The 17,793-nt window shown below is 39.0% G+C and overlaps 1 protein-coding gene across 3 annotated transcripts in view; it reads left to right on the forward strand.

The window, feature by feature from the left end:
- Positions 1–17,793, forward strand: part of rab4b (RAB4B, member RAS oncogene family) — a 131,058-nt gene that overhangs the window by 50,773 nt on the left and 62,492 nt on the right. For all 3 annotated transcript variants that reach the window (XM_061972914.2, XM_061972913.2, XM_061972915.2), the window contains one exon: positions 6,824–6,949. The gene's annotated coding sequence lies outside the window, so the exon portion shown is untranslated. The remainder of the gene's footprint in view (positions 1–6,823; positions 6,950–17,793) is intronic.

Consider the following 17,793-nt stretch of genomic DNA (forward strand, 5'->3'; position numbering starts at 1 on the left):
CACAGTCGGCTTTGGAGTAGGACCCCAACGCAGAGAAGAAATTATTAGAATTTTAACAAAAAAGGCACTCAAAAAGGGGTGAGGAAAAATAACTATAAGGATGCATATACAAGGTGTGGAGAAACAGAAAACGCACTCAAAAGATTTATAGCGGAAACAATTAACACTACACAGAACCACAGGTACGAGAAGCGTGAGTGGAGCCAAAGCAGAGGAGATGAACACGACTGGAAGTGTATCCCATCAGGCATCTACTTGTGCCGAGTGAGTGGACTGGAGAGCTTAAGTAGTACAAAAAGCAGACATGCGGCAGCAGAGCTGCTCGATCATGACGCCATTACAAAATTTTTCTTACAATATTACAGCTTTGTTCTCAAAAAAATTAGGATATTACTTTTTTGACCTCCTGACTCGTAATTGTGATGATCCGTTGCCCGGATCATAGTTTGTGTACGTGTTGATTCACTTGTTGTTTAAGTTCGGTTTCAGCACCCCTGCTTTGTGTTTTAGTTGCCATGACGGCAGATTGTTTTCACCTGCCTCTGATTAGTGTTTGGGACGTTCACCTGCTTCTGGGCACTAATCAGAGAGCTATTTATTCTGTCCTCTCGCCTCACTCGGTCTGGTGCTTTTGTTTGCCTACATGCAACAAAGTTACGTTTTGGTTCCTGCTCCTAGTTCATGTTTTTGACTAGCATCCTTTTGGCTAAGACATTCTTGTTTTCCGTGCCGTGGGCACCGCGCAGCATATTTTTGTCTGCATGTAAGAATAAATCATTCTTCTTACCTGCAAGCTGCTTCTTGACGATTCTTACCTATCATGGAAAGACGACCTTTGGCATCACCATGCCTCGCGTTCGTAACATTACAACTTTTTAACTCACAACATTACAACTCTGTTTCTCGTTCCATTACACTTTTTTTTTTCTCAGAATACAATTTACTGCCACAAATAAATTAATGTATGAAATACACTGTTTTTATCATTGTTACTTTACAACTTTTTTCCTCTGATACATTTTTTTTTCTCCACGTAACTTTGCAAAGCTTGCTGAGTGGTCTTGTGATTAGAGCAGTGTTTTTAAACCTTTTTTGAGCCAAGGCACATTTTTTGTGTTGAAAAAATGCGGAGGCACACCACCAGCAGAAATAATGAAAAAAAGAAACTCAGTTGACAGTAAAAAGTCGTTGTCGCAATTGTTGGATATGACTTTAAACCATAACCGAGCACGCATTACTATAGCTCTTGTCTCAAAGTAGGTGTACTTGACTTATTTTGAGTTTTTTTTGCTGTTTTCCTGTGTGTAGTGTTTTAGTTCTTGTCTTGCGCTCCTATTTTGGTGGCTTTTCTCTTGTTTTGGTATTTTCCTGTAGCAATATTTCGCGCATCTACTTTGTTTTAGCAATCAAGAATATTTCAGTTGTTTTCATCCTTCTTTGTGGGGACATTGTTGCTTGTCATGTCATGTTCAGATGTACTGTGTGGACGCCGTCTTTGCTCCACAGTAAGTCTTTGCTGTCGTCCAGCATTCTGTTTTTAATTTGTAGTCAATTCAGTTTTAGTTTTGTTCTGCACAGCCTTCCCTAAGCTTCAATGCCTTTTCTTAGGGGCACTCACCTTTTGTTTATTTTTGGTTTAAGCATTAGACACCTTTTTGCCTGCACACTGCCTCCCGCTGTTTCCGACATCTACAAAGCAATTAGCTACCGGCTGCCACCTACTGATATGGAAGAGTATTACACGGTTACTCTGCCGAGCTCTAGACAGCACCGACACTCAACAACAACACATCATTTGCAGACTATAATTACTGGTTTGCAAAACATATTTTTAACCCAAATAGGTGAAATTAGATCATCTCCCACGGAACACCAGACTGTCTCTCACGGCACACTAGTGTGCCGCGGTACAGTGGTAGAAAAGCACTGGATTAGAGTGTCCACCCTGAGATCGGTAGGTTCTGAGTTCATACCAAAGACTATAAAAATGAGACCCGTTACCTCCCTGCTTGGCACTCAGCCTCAAGGGTTGGAATTATGCAAAAGGTAATTTCACCACACCTAGTTAACTTTAACTTTATTAGCATTCTCATTACATTTTTATAACTTCTTGGTTTATTCTACAAAATACAGTATTTTGTTAATCTTTTTGTATGAAATGGTGCTATTGATTCCTTGTCATTTGAATATGAATACCAGCAATACCAATAGTGAATATTTTGGCGATCTGCTCAATTTAAAGCTCAGCAAAACTTCTTTATTCTTTAAAACAAACAAAATGTTACACAGGGTAATTTGACAGTCCATCTCTGGTGTTGTCTAAAAAACATCAACTGTAAGTCAATTAGTTATCAGTCAAATGTTATTTATATAGCCTAATCACTAGGGCTGCGAATCTTTGGGTGTCCCACGAGGCGATTCAATATCGATTCTTGGGGTCACGATTCGATTCTAAATCGATTTTTTTTTTTCCCGATTCAACGCGATTCTCGATTCAAAAACGATATTTTCCCGATTCAAAACGATTCTCTATTCATTCAATACATAGGATTTCAGCAGGATCTACCCCAGTCTGCTGACATGCAAGCAGAGTAGTAGATTTTTGTAAAAAGCTTTTATAATTGTAAAGGACAATGTTTTATCAACTGATTGCAATAATGTACATTTGTTTTAACTATTAAATGAACCAAAAAGATGACTTATTTTATCTTTGTGAAAATATTGGACACAGTGTGTTGTCAAGCTTATGAGATGTGATGCAAGTGTAAGCCACTGTGACACTATTGTTCTTTTTTTTAATTTTTATAAATGTCTAATGATAATGTCAATGAGGGATTTTTATTGGGAATGTGTTGAAATATGTTGAAATTGTAACTAATATTGATACTGTTGTTGATAATATTAATTTTTGTTTCACTACTTTTGGTTTGTTCTGTGTCGTGTTTGTGTCTCCTCTCAATTGCTCTGTTTATTGCAGTTCTGAGTGTTGCTGGGTTTGGTTTTGGAATTGGATTGCATTGTTATGGTATTGCTGTGTATTGTTTTGTTGGATTGATTAATTTAAAAAAATAAATAAATGAAAAAAATTTTTTTTTTAATTAAAAAAAAAGATTTAAAAAAAATGAGAATCGATACTGAATTGCACAACGTGAGAATCGCGATTCGAATCGATTTTTTCCCACACCCCTACTAATCACTACTGCTTCAAAGAGCTTCACTAACTCACAACAACATCCCCTGATCTAAACCCACATCCGGGCATGGAAAAACTAAAAAAAAAAAAAAACAAGATGGGAAAAATAAACCTTGAGAAGGGATTGCTGAAGTAGTGATAGGTGACCGGCTGCAATTGATGTGGAGTCCTTCATCCTACACAGTACATGATGCAAGCCATTAACACCCGCCTGCGCAATTACTGTACATTTTGTATGAGTTGAATAGCAACCAAGGATATTTACTGTCTCCTATGTCCCCATGACACGCAGCAGCTCAGTAAGCACTTTCATTGTTTCCACTATCACACCACTTTCTTTGGAAAAATAGAGATTTCCACAGCTGCTTTCCTGTGTGCGACGTCACCTCCTGTCGCCGCACAAACCTTTCTTGCACTGTCATCGCCTGCCCTTGCATTGATGCAAGCATAGGCGCCCTTTTACATTTCTGCCAGTGGGTGCTCGGTGTGTGTGTATTAGTGTTGTTCCGATACCAATATTTTGGTACCGGTACCAAAAGTATTTTGGTACTTTTCTGTATTTTTCTAAATAAAGGGGACCACAAAAAAATTCATTATTGGCTTTATTTTAACAAAAAAATCTTAGGGTACATTAAACATTTGTTTCTTATTGCAATTTAGTCCTTAAATAAAATAGTGAACATACAAGACAACTTGTCTTTTAGTAGTAAGTAAACAAACAAAGGCTCCTAATTAGTCTGCTGACATATGCAGTTACATATTTGTCAAAATTAGTAAGGGTAAGTGGTAGAAAATGAATTATTAATCTACTTGTTCATTTACTGTTGATATCTGCTTGCTTTCTCTTTTAACATGTTCTATCTACACTTCTGTTAAAATGTAATAATCACTTATTCTTCTGTTGTTTGATACTTTACATTAGTTTTGGATGATACCACAAATGGGCGGTATAGCTCGGTTGGTAGAGTGGCCGTGCCAGCAACTTGAGGGTTCCAGGTTCGATCCCCGCTTCCGCCATTCTAGTCACTGCCGTTGTGTCCTTGGGCAAGACACTTTACCCACCTGCTCCCAGTGCCACCCACACTGGTTTAAATTGTAACTTAGATATTGAGTTTCACTATGTAAAAGCGCTTTGAGACACTAGAGAAAAGCGTTAGATAAATATAATTCACTTCACTTCTCTTTGGGTATCAAACCGATACCAAGTAGTTACAGGATCATACATTGGTCATATTCAAAGTACTCATGTGTCCAGGGACGTATTTTCTGGGTTTATAAACCTAAAATACATTAAAAAAAAAAACGAAAGAAGATTTTGTGATGTTAAAAAATATTGATGTAATCATAGTAGTATCGACTAGATACTACTAGATGGTATCATTACAGTGGATGTTAGGTGTAGATCCACCAATGGCGTTTGTTTATATTGTAGCGTCCAGGAAGAGTTGGTGCTGCAGAGAATTCTGGGAATTTGTTCTGTAGTGTTTGTTGTGTTGCGGTGCAAATATTCTTCCAAAATGTGTTTGTCGTTGTTGTTTAGTGTGGTTTCACTATATGGCACATGTTTATGACAGTGTTGGCATTGTTCATACTGTCACCCTTAGTGTAACATGTATGGCTGTTGAGTAAGTATTCCCTTCATTCACTACAGTGCAGTGTGTTCAAAGTTAAGATTATTATGTCATTAGTTCATTGTTGGGTACATTGTAATATTTGTTGGGCTTTGTTAATTATAGGCCATATGAATTGTGACTAATTTATTATTTTAATCGGACTAAACTCACCACAAAATTAACAACAAAATTGTTTTTTCAAAAATGATTTTAAAGATAGAAAGTTGCCATCTAACCCACGTGGGTGCTCGGCATTGTCCGTGGGTGCTCGGGCCCCGAAGCACCCACGGGATCGGCGCCTATGGATGCAAGGACACATAACGAGAGACAAATGTAACAGTCAATAACTCCCAGCGCGGTCATTGTGATTTTCTACATCCTTCAGTGTAAATCTTCCGGTATAAAGTGGCATGCTCTTGCACAAAGTGCCAACAAGTGTTGCGTGCACTCATGTGTCATGATGTACAAGATAAAAAAGAAGACATGGCACCTGATAGGAGTGCACAGGGCTCCCTCCTCATATCACCTTGCATTTAGTGTGGGAGTCATCTCGCAACTGTTATCTCTGTGCCACAAATATGTCCACTCTGCTATCGTGTGTCACAAGCTGGCAACGCACATTTGATGTGCAAAAATCACCCACCCAACTGCAGTGCAGGGTCACAGTCTGTGACCCACGTCTTGTGTCACTTTGCGGACACTCGTATCGGGTTACACTGAAACATCTGCCATGTTTGACATACTTCTTCTCACTGATAGAGAAAACAGCAAACATCAAATGTAGATGTCATAACTAGATGTATCCATTTGCCACAAGTCCTTATTTGGTATTGTAGAATGTAAAGTACACTCTATGCAGATGGATTTCCATCCATCCATCCATTTTCTACCGCTTGTCCCTTTCGGGGTCGCGGGGGGTTTCATTCAATTAAATCCAATCCATTGTAAATCATTATAACTAGTATTATTTTGTATTTATTATTATCATTGTATTTTATTTGATGGCATTTTTTGATTTAGATTTTTTATAAAAATGGTAACAATACAAAAAATACCAAATACCTCCATATTGTGCTTTATTAACCAGAAGAATTGCCTTTTAAATTGCAAATTTTCCTCTCCTCACTGTTTCTGCTTGTGCGCTCTGTGACTGTGTGCGCTGTCACACTCACAGCAAGAAAGATCAAAATAAATTGGGTGATAATCCGCGTTGATTAATACATGATTAATGCAATATTTTTTGTGATTAATCAGATGCGTTGACAGCCCTAATATATATATTTATTTATATATATATATATGTGTGTGTGTGTGTGTGTGTGTGTGTGTGTGTGTGTGTGTGTGTGTGGATATATATACTTTCTAAAATGTGAACATGCTCTATGTTAAAACATAATTTAGCGAAAAAGACATTTTGAAAAGAAAGACAACTGTTTCACTAAATGTTGGTATATATATTGATATTAGGAAAGCGTGCATTCATAGCAGTATCATTTTGTCCTACATATGTTTTGCATGTTCATTGATACATACTTACACATGTCTCTTAATTATTTGCTCTATTAAAATGTTTTTAATATAACCTTTAGTAAAACCTTTTAAAAAGGCTCCTTCAATGTCTGTACTATTTTGCTGTTCCTTGATTCCTCCTCTACTTTGTGCTGTTTTGCTGAAAGAATGGTGCAATCATTCAATTCACGTCTGACTTCTAATCAACAGCCGCGAGCCAAGTGTCTAAATGTTGTATATAAATATCATAGGATAAGATAGATTTTTCTTTATCACGGAATGGGGAAATTGTATGGTTGCAGTGCAGATTTGTACAGCAACAAAAGTCAAATGTAATAAAAAAAACTAAAAATGAAATAATGACGACCTCATTGACATGTTCTCTCTCTGTTTCTAAATTATGTGCCAGAACTTGTGTTAGTGCCATCTTGGACAGGAGTGTAATTACAGAGCAGGTCGAGCAGCTTTGCACAACTAAATGTTCTCTTTCTATCTTTTTTTTTTTTAGAACGTCAGAAGACTGAAAGATTGCCCCCCGTCTTATCTGCATGTCCACTGTGGACATACACGCATGCATTCCAGTGCATTTGTGAATGGCCGCCATTGTTTCCGCTTTCTTTGAGGCATCGAGCAGGTAAACCAATACACACACACACACACACACACACACACACACACACAGAGCACTTCTATTGTGTTGTGCTTCCCGGGCCCCTTTGCAGCACTACCTGCCGGCACATTCTTGCCCAGCCATGTCCAAAAGTCTTTGTGTTCACACTCCTTTGTTGCTACTGTCACTCTCCTTGTTGGCGTATTCCTCCCGCCTGTTATCTGTTGTCTTCTGCACTCATCAAACACAATGAGTTTTTTACAATAATTTAAAAATGTATATCGTTTCTTATTGTGATGCTGTTTTACTGTTACTATTATCTTAATATAAAATAAAAAATCTAAAGAAAATACTTAATATATGAGACCATATATTTTTATTGCTATTGTAGACCTACAGTATTTCATTACCTTAACGTAAGTATTGAAATTGGACATTCTCCATGTTAACCCATGTTTACCCTGAATACAAGACGACAGATTGTGTCTATTAAATGAGCAAAATAAGGAGCACAATCAATTTAACATGTCTCCGCAGAATATATGCTGATGATCAGAACACACACAATACTCGGATGAGAAGATGCAAATATAATCATTTAGCACTCACAATGTGATTTATCAAAACTATGCCCCAACCGGAATTCTCCATCTCACCCTTTCCCTCTTCTTCTTGACCCTCGCCCTTGGCCTTTAGAATCTATCGCAATGGCGAAGTGTTGAAAATACGCCCCTAGGAATTCGGTCAAGTCTTGCTACGTCATCAACCCTCGTATGAATGTTTACTTTCTTTTTTTCCGCCTGTCTACATCGAGAAGAAAACCGATCTTTTTGTTGTCGTTTCTGAAGCAGATCATTTGACGCGTGTCCCTGTGCCCTGGGGGAAAAAAAGGCATCCGATGGTTACGCCGTTATACGTTGGTCTCACGAGTGTTTCCAGACACAAACCAATGACGAAAGGGTACAGGGTACTTTTCACAAACAGGTATCATGTTACATTACTGATTAGGCAGATAAGAAAAACAAACAGTGCAATATTTGGAAGCAATAACCTACGGTTGTCATGACCTGTCACAGCATGTCATGTCTTGTGTTTGTTGTTATTATTCTCAGTTTGGTGTTTCTGTTCGGTTCTCAGTGTTCCTTTCTGCCTTGGTTCACCTTCTTTGTTGCTAAGGGCGCCAAGTATACACACCACACTCTTGATTATTGATTAGTGTCCCTACCTGCTGCCGACACTAATCACGCCCCTTAGACCCCTTCTACACTAAGCCGGATAAGGTTATCCAGGGTAAATCCCACCTAACCTTGTCCGTGTCCACACACAACTATGCCACCGTTTAAGAGCCCCTCTGCCCCCTCCGTCCGCCGGCGCAACGCGACCTAGTACACATGCATGAAAAAATGCGCGCGTCATAGTCACCTCTGACCTGGAAGTGTATCCTTACACTGTATTTCAATGTAGACTATTGCCAGAGGTGGGTAGAGTAGCCAGAAATTGTACTCAAGTAAGAGTACTGTTACTTTAGAGATTTATTACCCAAGTAAAAGTAAGGAGTAGTCACCCAAATATTAAATTGAGTAAAAGTAAAAAGTATGTTGTGAATAAACTACTCAAGTACTGAGTAACTGATGAGTAACCTGTTTGTTTAATGGTGACGGCAACAAATAATATATTATATATACATACATTTATATATACAGTATATAATTTATATTTATTTATTTTGGCGTTGTTGTTCACATGTTAAAGGTGTTTTAAAGGCCTACTGAAATGCGATTTTCTTATTTAAACGGGGGATAGCAGGTCCATTCTATGTGTCATACTTGATCATTTTGCGATATTGCCATATTTTTGCTGAAAGGATTTAGTAGAGAACATTGACGATAAAGTTTGCAACTTTTGGTCGCTGATAAAAAAGCCTTGCCTGTACCGGAAGTAGCAGACGATATGCGCGTGACGTCACAGGTTGTGGAGCTCCTCACATCTGCACATTGTTTACAATCATCGCCACCAGCAGCGAGAGCGATTCGGACCGAGAAAGTGACGATTTCCCCATTAATTTGAGCGAGGATGAAAGATTCGTGGATGAGGAAAGTGAGAGTGAAGGACTAGAGGGCAGTGGGAGCGATTCAGATAGGGAAGATGCTGTGAGAGGCGGGTGGGACCTGATATTCAGCTGGGAATGACTAAAACAGTAAATAAACACAAGACATATATATACTCTATTAGCCACAACACAACCAGGCTTATATTTAATATGCCACAAATTAATCCCGCATAACAAACACCTCCCCCCTCCCGTCCATATAACCCGCCAATACAACTCAAACACCTGCACAACACACTCAATCCCACAGCCCAAAGTACCGTTCACCTCCCCAAAGTTCATACAGCACATATACAGGTAAAAACCAGTAAATTAGAATATTTTGAAAAACTTGATTTATTTCAGTAATTGCATTCAAAAGGTGTAACTTGTACATTATATTTATTCATTGCACACAGACTGATGCATTCAAATGTTTATTTCATTTAATTTTGATGATTTGAAGTGGCAACAAATGAAAATCCAAAATTCCGTGTGTCACAAAATTAGAATATTACTTAAGGCTAATACAAAAAAGGGATTTTTAGAAATGTTGGCCAACTGAAAAGTATGAAAATGAAAAATATGAGCATGTACAATACTCAATACTTGGTTGGAGCTCCTTTTGCCTCAATTACTGCGTTAATGCGGCGTGGCATGGAGTCGATGAGTTTCTGGCACTGCTCAGGTGTTATGAGAGCCCAGGTTGCTCTGATAGTGGCCTTCAACTCTTCTGCGTTTTTGGGTCTGGCATTCTGCATCTTCCTTTTCACAATACCCCACAAATTTTCTATGGGGCTAAGGTCAGGGGAGTTGGCGGGCCAATTTAGAACAGAAATACCATAGTCCGTAAACCAGGCACGGGTAGATTTTGCGCTGTGTGCAGGCGCCAAGTCCTGTTGGAACTTGAAATCTCCATCTCCATAGAGCAGGTCAGCAGCAGGAAGCATGAAGTGCTCTAAAACTTGCTGGTAGACGGCTGCGTTGACCCTGGATCTCAGGAAACAGAGTGGACCGACACCAGCAGATGACATGGCACCCCAAACCATCACCCAACCATGCAAATTTTGCATTTCCTTTGGAAATCGAGGTCCCAGAGTCTGGAGGAAGACAGGAGAGGCACAGGATCCACGTTGCCTGAAGTCTAGTGTAAAGTTTCCACCATCAGTGATGGTTTGGAGTGCCATGTCATCTGCTGGTGTCGGTCCACTCTGTTTCCTGAGATCCAGGGTCAACGCAGCCGTCTACCAGCAAGTTTTAGAGCACTTCATGCTTCCTGCTGCTGACCTGCTCTATGGAGATGGAGATTTCAAGTTCCAACAGGACTTGGCGCCTGCACACAGCGCAAAATCTACCCGTGCCTGGTTTACGGACCATGGTATTTCTGTTCTAAATTGGCCCGCCAACTCCCCTGACCTTAGCCCCATAGAAAATCTGTGGGGTATTGTGAAAAGGAAGATGCAGAATGCCAGAGCCAAAAACGCAGAAGAGTTGAAGGCCACTATCAGAGCAACCTGGGCTCTCATAACACCTGAGCAGTGCCAGAAACTCATGGACTCCATGCCACGCCGCATTAACGCAGTAATTGAGGCAAAAGGAGCTCCAACCAAGTATTGAGTATTGTACATGCTCATATTTTTCATTTTCATACTTTTCAGTTGGCCAACATTTCTAAAAATCCCTTTTTTGTATTAGCCTTAAGTAATATTCTAATTTTGTGACACACGGAATTTTGGATTTTCATTTGTTGCCACTTCAAATCATCAAAATTAAATGAAATAAACATTTGAATGCATCAGTCTGTGTGCAATGAATAAATATAATGTACAAGTTACACCTTTTGAATGCAATTACTGAAATAAATCAAGTTTTTCAAAATATTCTAATTTACTGGCTTTTACCTGTATTTCCCCAAAGTCCCCAAAGCATGCACATAGCGGCACGCACGTACGGGCAAGCGATCAAATGTTTGGAAGCCGCAGCTGCATGCGTACTCACGGCACCGTGTCTGCGTATCCAACTCAAAGTCCTCCTGGTAAGAGTCTCTGTTGTCCCAGTTCTCCACAGGCCAATGGTAAAGCTTGACTGTCATCTTTCGGGAATGTAAACAATGAAACACCGGCTGTGTTATCCGGCAAAACTGTCAGGGGGTGCATTCTACGGCGGAGGTGCGTTATCCGGCACAACACCTGCCGCAATACACCGCTACCCACCTACAGCTTTCTTCATTGCTGTCTCCATTGTTCATTGAACAAATTGCAAAAGATTCACCAACACAGATGTCCAGAATACTGTGGAATTTTGCGATGAAAACAGACGACTTAATAGCTGGCCACCATGCTGTCCCAAAATGTCCGCTACAATCCGTGACGTCACGCGCTGACGTCATCATACCGAGACGTTTTCAGCAGGATATTTCGCGCGGAATTTAAAATTGCACTTTAGTAAGCTAACCCGGCCGTATTGGCATGTGTTGCAATGTTAAGATTTCATCATTGATATATAAACTATCAGACTGCGTGGTCGGTAGTAGTGGGTTTCAGTAGGTCTTTAATGAATATACATGCATGTTTAATATAGATTTCTTTCTTTCATGAAGACAAGAATATAAGTTGGTGTATTACCTGATTCTGATGACTTGCATTGATTGGAATCAGACAGCAGTGATGATAACGTCCACGTTTTCAAATGGAGGAGAAAAAAAGTTCCTCCTTTCTATCTAATACCACATGAATGTGGTTGGTTTTTGGCATCTTATTTGTCCATCTTCCATATTCGTATTTATACACTTTACAAGAAATACATTGGTGGCAAACTCCGTAGCTTGCTAGCTTGTTTGCGCTGGCTTTCGGAGACTCTTATTTTGTTAGCGCAGGCGCGATGGAGCGGCACTTTTATTGTGAAGACAGGAACCGTGCGGTCAGTCTTTAGGCTTTTGATGGGAGGTACGGTTGAAATAAAAAAGTGTCTTTTTTCCTTCACACTTTTGATTGATTGATTGAAACTTTTATTATTAGATTGCACAGTACAGTACATATTCCGAACAATTGACCACTAAATGGTAACACTCCAATAAGTTTTTCAACTTGTTAAAGTCGGGGTCCTCGTGTGACGGTCATGTGACCGCCTGGCTCTGTTTGATTGGTGAAACAGAGTCAAACGTCACCAGTGACTGCATCTGATTGGTGAAACGTCACCAGTGACTGTACTTGGTGAAACGCAGGCATGCAATAGATCCTACTTTGAAGGTCTGTCTGACAAACCAAAACAAACAAAGCGTGCATTAATAGATCGATAAAAATTAGTAGCGAGTAGCGAGCTGAATGTAGATAAATGGAGCGGAGTAAAAGTAGCGTTTCTTCTCTATAAATATACTCAAGTAAAAGGAAAAGTATGTTGCATTAAAACTACTCTTAGAAGTACAATTTATCCCAAAAGTTACTCAAGTAGATGTAACGGAGTAAATGTAGCGCGTTACTACCAGAGGTGGGTAGAGTAGCCAGAAATTGTACTCAAGTAAGAGTACTGTTACTTTAGAGATTTATTACTCAAGTAAAAGTAAGGAGTAGTCACCCAAATATTTACTTGAGTAAAAGTAAAAAGTATGTTGTAAAAAAACTACTCAAGTACTGAGTAACTGATGAGTAACATACACACACATATCATATATATATATATATATATATATATATATATATATATATATATATATATATATATATATATATATATATATATATGTGTGTGTGTGTGTGTGTGTGTGTGTGTGTGTGTATATATATATATATATATATATATATATATATATACACACACACACACACACACATATATATATATATATATATATATATATATATATATATATATATGTATATATATATATATATGTATATATATATATATATATACATAGATATATACAGTATATAATTTATATTTATTTTTTTTGCCGTTTTTGTTTACATGTTAATAGTGTTTTAATGAATATACATGCATGTTTAACACATATAGATTCCTTTCTTTCATGAAGACAAGAATATAAGTTGGTGTATTACCTGATTCTGATGACTTGCATTGATTGGAATCAGACAGTAGTGATGACAAACGTCCAGGTTTTCAAATGGAGGAGAAAAAAAGTTCCTCCTTTCTGTCTAATACCACATGAAAGTGGTTGGTTTTTGGCATCTTATATGTCCAGCTTCCATATTCGTTTTTATACACTTTACAAGAAATACATTGGCGGCAAACTCCGTAGCTTGCTAGCTTGTTTGCGCAGGCTTTCGGAGACTCTTATTTTGAAAGCGCAGGCGCGATGGAGCAGCACTTTTATTGTGAAGACAGGAACTGTGCAGTCAGTCTTTAGGCTTACGGTTGAAATAAAACATGGTCTTTTTTCCTTCACACTTTTGATTGATTGATTGGAACTTGTATTAGTAGATTGCACAGTACAGTACATATTCCGTACAATTGACCACTAAATGGTAACACCCCAATAAGTTTTTCAACTTGTTTAAGTCAGGTCATGTGACCCCTGGCTCTGTTTGATTGGTCCAACGTCACCAGTGACTGCATCTGATTGGTGGAACGGAGTGAACGTCACCAGTGACAGTATTTGTTGAAACGCAGGCACTATGAAGGTCTGTCTGACAGACCAAAACAAACAAAGCGTGCATTAACAGATCGATAAAATTAGTAGCGAGTAGTGAGCTGAATGTAGATAAAAGTAGCGGAGTAAAAGTAGCGTTTCTTCTCTATAAATATACTCAAGTAAAAGTAAAAGTATGTTGCATTAAAACTACTCTTAGAAGTACAATTTATCCCAAAAGTTACTCAAGTAGATGTAACGGAGTAAATGTAGCGCGTTACTACCCACCTCTGGTTACTACCCACCTCTGACTATTGCCACATTTCTTTTAACAGTAAACCTTGCTTGCCTCACCATCAGCAGCTGTTAGACTATTGTAGTGAATCACACCTGAGCCATCATACATGAATCATATCTTTAATGGACATTTGAAAGTAAACAATGTGATAAAGAACATTTTTACAACAACCAACAACAGGACACTGTTGTTGTAGGCTGAAATTGGCGGTCGTACTTGACGGCTACAACCACTTCATGGCTTCACGATAGTTACGAAGTACAAAATTAGACGTTGAATAATCTCTCGACATACATTGCGGACAATAACTGATGCATTCGCTATTTTTCGTAGTCTTCCCTTGTCCACAGAACTTTTCTCCAAAAGGTCTTATCTTTGTTAATGTGATGTCAGATGAAACAAAAATTGAGCTGTTTGGCCACAATACCCAGCAATATGTTTGGAGGAGAAAAGGTGAGGCCTTTAATCCCAGGAACACCACGCCCACCGTCAAGCATGGTGGTGGTAGTTTTATGTTCTGGGCCTGTTTTGCTTCCAATTGAACTGGTGCTTTAAATGGGACAATGAAAAAGGAGGATTACCTCTAAATTCTTCAGGACAACCTAAAATCATCAGCCCGGAGGTTGTGTCTTGGCCGCAGTTGGGTGTTCCAACAGGACAATGACCCCAAACACACGTCAAAAGTGGTAAAGGAATGGCTAAATCAGGCTAGAATTAAGGTTTTAGAATGGCCTTCCCAAAGTCCTGACTTAAACGTGTGGTAATGCTGAAGAAACAAGTCCATGTCAGAAAACCAACAAATTTAGCTGAACTGCACCAATTTTGTCAAGAGGAGTGGTCAAAAATGTAACCAGAAACTTGTGGATGGCTACCAAAAGCGCCTTATTGCAGTGAAACTTGCCAAGGGACATGTAAGCAAATATTAACATTGCTGTATGTATACTTTTGACCCAGCAGATTTGCTCACATTTTCAGTAGACCCATAATAAATTCCTAAAAGAACCAAACTTCATGAACTTTTTTTGTGACCAACAAGTATGTGCTCCAATCGCTCTATCACAAAAAAGTAAGAATTGTAGAAAGTATTGGAAACTCAAGACAGCCATGACATTATGTTCTTTACACGTGTATGTAAACTTTTGATCACGACTGTATATTGATGTAATCATTGCAGTATCGCTTGAAAACGGCTCTTGTACTTGATATTGGCACAATCGATCTGTGTAGACCACCCTTTTGTTTACATTCAGAAGGGCTAGCTTGAGGTTAGCGTTTAGCTATTGTATTCTCCTACGGTGTGTAGTGAAGCATGTTTAGCTATTTCTCGTCCTGCAGGGAGGATACTTGTAATGAACATAGTTTATTTGTCGTCATTGAGGCGAGGATTAGTCATTTAGAAGTAGCTAAAACACTACCGGGAGACGTTAGCCGCTCGTTAGCGATTAGCTAGCCTTGTTCTTCAAGCGGCGCTTTAGTGTTTATAGTTTGACCTTTATCGTTATGTTTTAAAGCCAAAACACGTCCATTCTCCCACTTTTTTCTCCACACTTTTTCTGCTTTCAATTACCGTGTGCGTGTGGTGGTGCATGTGTTGTATGCCAGTGTTGTCACCGCGATGGAAAAAAAGAAATGTATTTTTTTCAAAGGCAGTATACCTTTTTTAATTCATAAATACCACAGTACTTTATTAGCACCAGTGTACCGTACAACCCCAGTATAGCCTAAAAAAGTTGGCACATATTATATTTGTATGGTGCATGTCAACAATTTGACACAACGCCACAGTTTGGACCATATGATGCCATAAACGTGGAGGAAAATGAGTGTGTCCTTGGTGACATCAGGGATGTACGCAAAAATGTCATTTAAAATAAGGTGATCTGCACCACTTTTGCACTTATCAATTATACACGCATTCTTAATAGATCACCTGCAACACGCCCACTAATAGACCACTAAAATGTTATAGTTTGCACATGCGATATAGCATTTATTTGGATCTTGGTAAATCATGGCCAAAGTGTGTGTGAGTGAATGCAGCTGAGATAGGATAGGCTCCAGCACCGCCCGCGACCCTGAAAGGGACAAGCGGTAGAAAATAGATGGATGGATGCTGTGATATCACAGTTTTTGGATGCAGGGCTTAATAGGACTCAAATAAAAAATATATATATATTTAAGTAAATACTTAAATTGATTAACTATGTTTTGAAATAAATAATGTCATTAATTTATTTAATGTAACATTACATTTTATTATTAAATTATTTGAACAATTATTGATTTACTAAGAAGTGATCTACTAAAAGGCAAGTTGTCTTGTATGTTTACTAATTTATTTAAGGACAAACTTTACCATGAATTGGTTAACGTGGACCCCGACTTAAACAAGTTGAAAAACGTATTCGGGTGTTACCATTTAGTGGTCAATTGTATGGAATATGTACTGTGCAATCCACAAATAAAAATGTCAATCAATCAATCAAAACTTGCAATAAGAAACAGATGTTTAATGTACCCTAAGATTTTTGTTAAAATAAAGCCAATAATGGAATTTTTTGTGGTCCCCTTTATTTAGAAAAGTACCGAAACGTATCGAAATAATTTTGGTACGGGTACCAAAATATGTATATGTATATGTACAGGTATATGTATATATCTCTCGACAACTGGTCTGTATTAGACGTTTTTTGAGTTTTTTCGTATTTTTTACTTTATTTTTATTTATTTTTTTACAGTATTTAAAAAAAACCACAAAAAAAAACGAGTGGAAATAATTGGTCACTTGCAGGCCATAAAGCCGTTAAAAGCAAATAAATGTTTAGCACCTCTCAAATCCGGGTCAGAGTTGAAACAAGAGTGCTGGAAGATAGAGACGTTGTTGACGCAGCCTGCTCGTGCTCTGTAGCTTAACAAAAAAAAGTGTCAGCTCACTAGCTCTATCTGAGCTTATGGGCTTCCTGCCTGCCAAATAATGTCCTATAGGACCCTTACTTTGGGGGAGTTTGGGAGTGGGTGATAAAGAGAGATTTACAACAGAATCTGACACTTAATCACTCCTCTTCACTCATGGATTCATGTTATCACTTAAAGCTCCTCAGCCTCAGGAGGGACTGAGAGAGCGATCTGATTGTAGATGTTGCGTTTTCACCGCCTCACTGCTGATACCTTTAGCCCAAAATGACCCCCCAAAACCTCCCTTTCCCCCTTTTCTTCCCCCAGCCTCCCCAATCTTTGATCTTCTTCCCTTTCCCTAACCCGCCTTAATGCTACTCCCTCCAAACCAAGCACCACATCCCTCTGCCATCTTCTCCTCGGGGGGGAGGCCTTAACAGCTCAGGCTGGGTGGTCCCCTCTCCCATTCCCCCCATCCGCCTTCTTCAAAATCACCCTTCCCCCTCTTCACTGGGGTCAAAAGTCAGAGGTGAACCCCGACAATGTGTGGGAAAGGTGCTGTGTAGCGAAGGAGGAGGAGGAAGGGCTTGCGGTTGCGCTGCTTCCCTTCTTCAATGCACCATCATGGCTCCTTAATGGGGCGGCGGGGTCAACAGGACAGGGAAACACAGGCGTGTTGCTGCATGGTGTCGCTTACACTTTTGATTTATTGGCCCAATTTCTTCTGCAAACGTGGCTTTGTTTGGATAGCGAGGGAGGAACAGCAGACTGACTCAGCGCTGCGGGATTAACAAAGACGCCTTACTGGATGATGCTGTGTTTGTAAATATGTCTCTAGCTAAGACACAACACATGCTGATTTGGTCCCATTACAAGTAGTGGAAATAGGAATATTCAGTTCCACGGTTCTTTTTTTTTTAGCTATTAACTTCCCAGGCAATGAGCAAAATGCTTTTTTTTAAAACCTTTTTTTCCCCCATTGTTCTTGTTCTTCTTTC

Source organism: Nerophis lumbriciformis, linkage group LG17 (genome assembly GCF_033978685.3).
Source record: "Nerophis lumbriciformis linkage group LG17, RoL_Nlum_v2.1, whole genome shotgun sequence".
Classification (NCBI taxonomy): Eukaryota; Metazoa; Chordata; class Actinopteri; order Syngnathiformes; family Syngnathidae; genus Nerophis; species Nerophis lumbriciformis.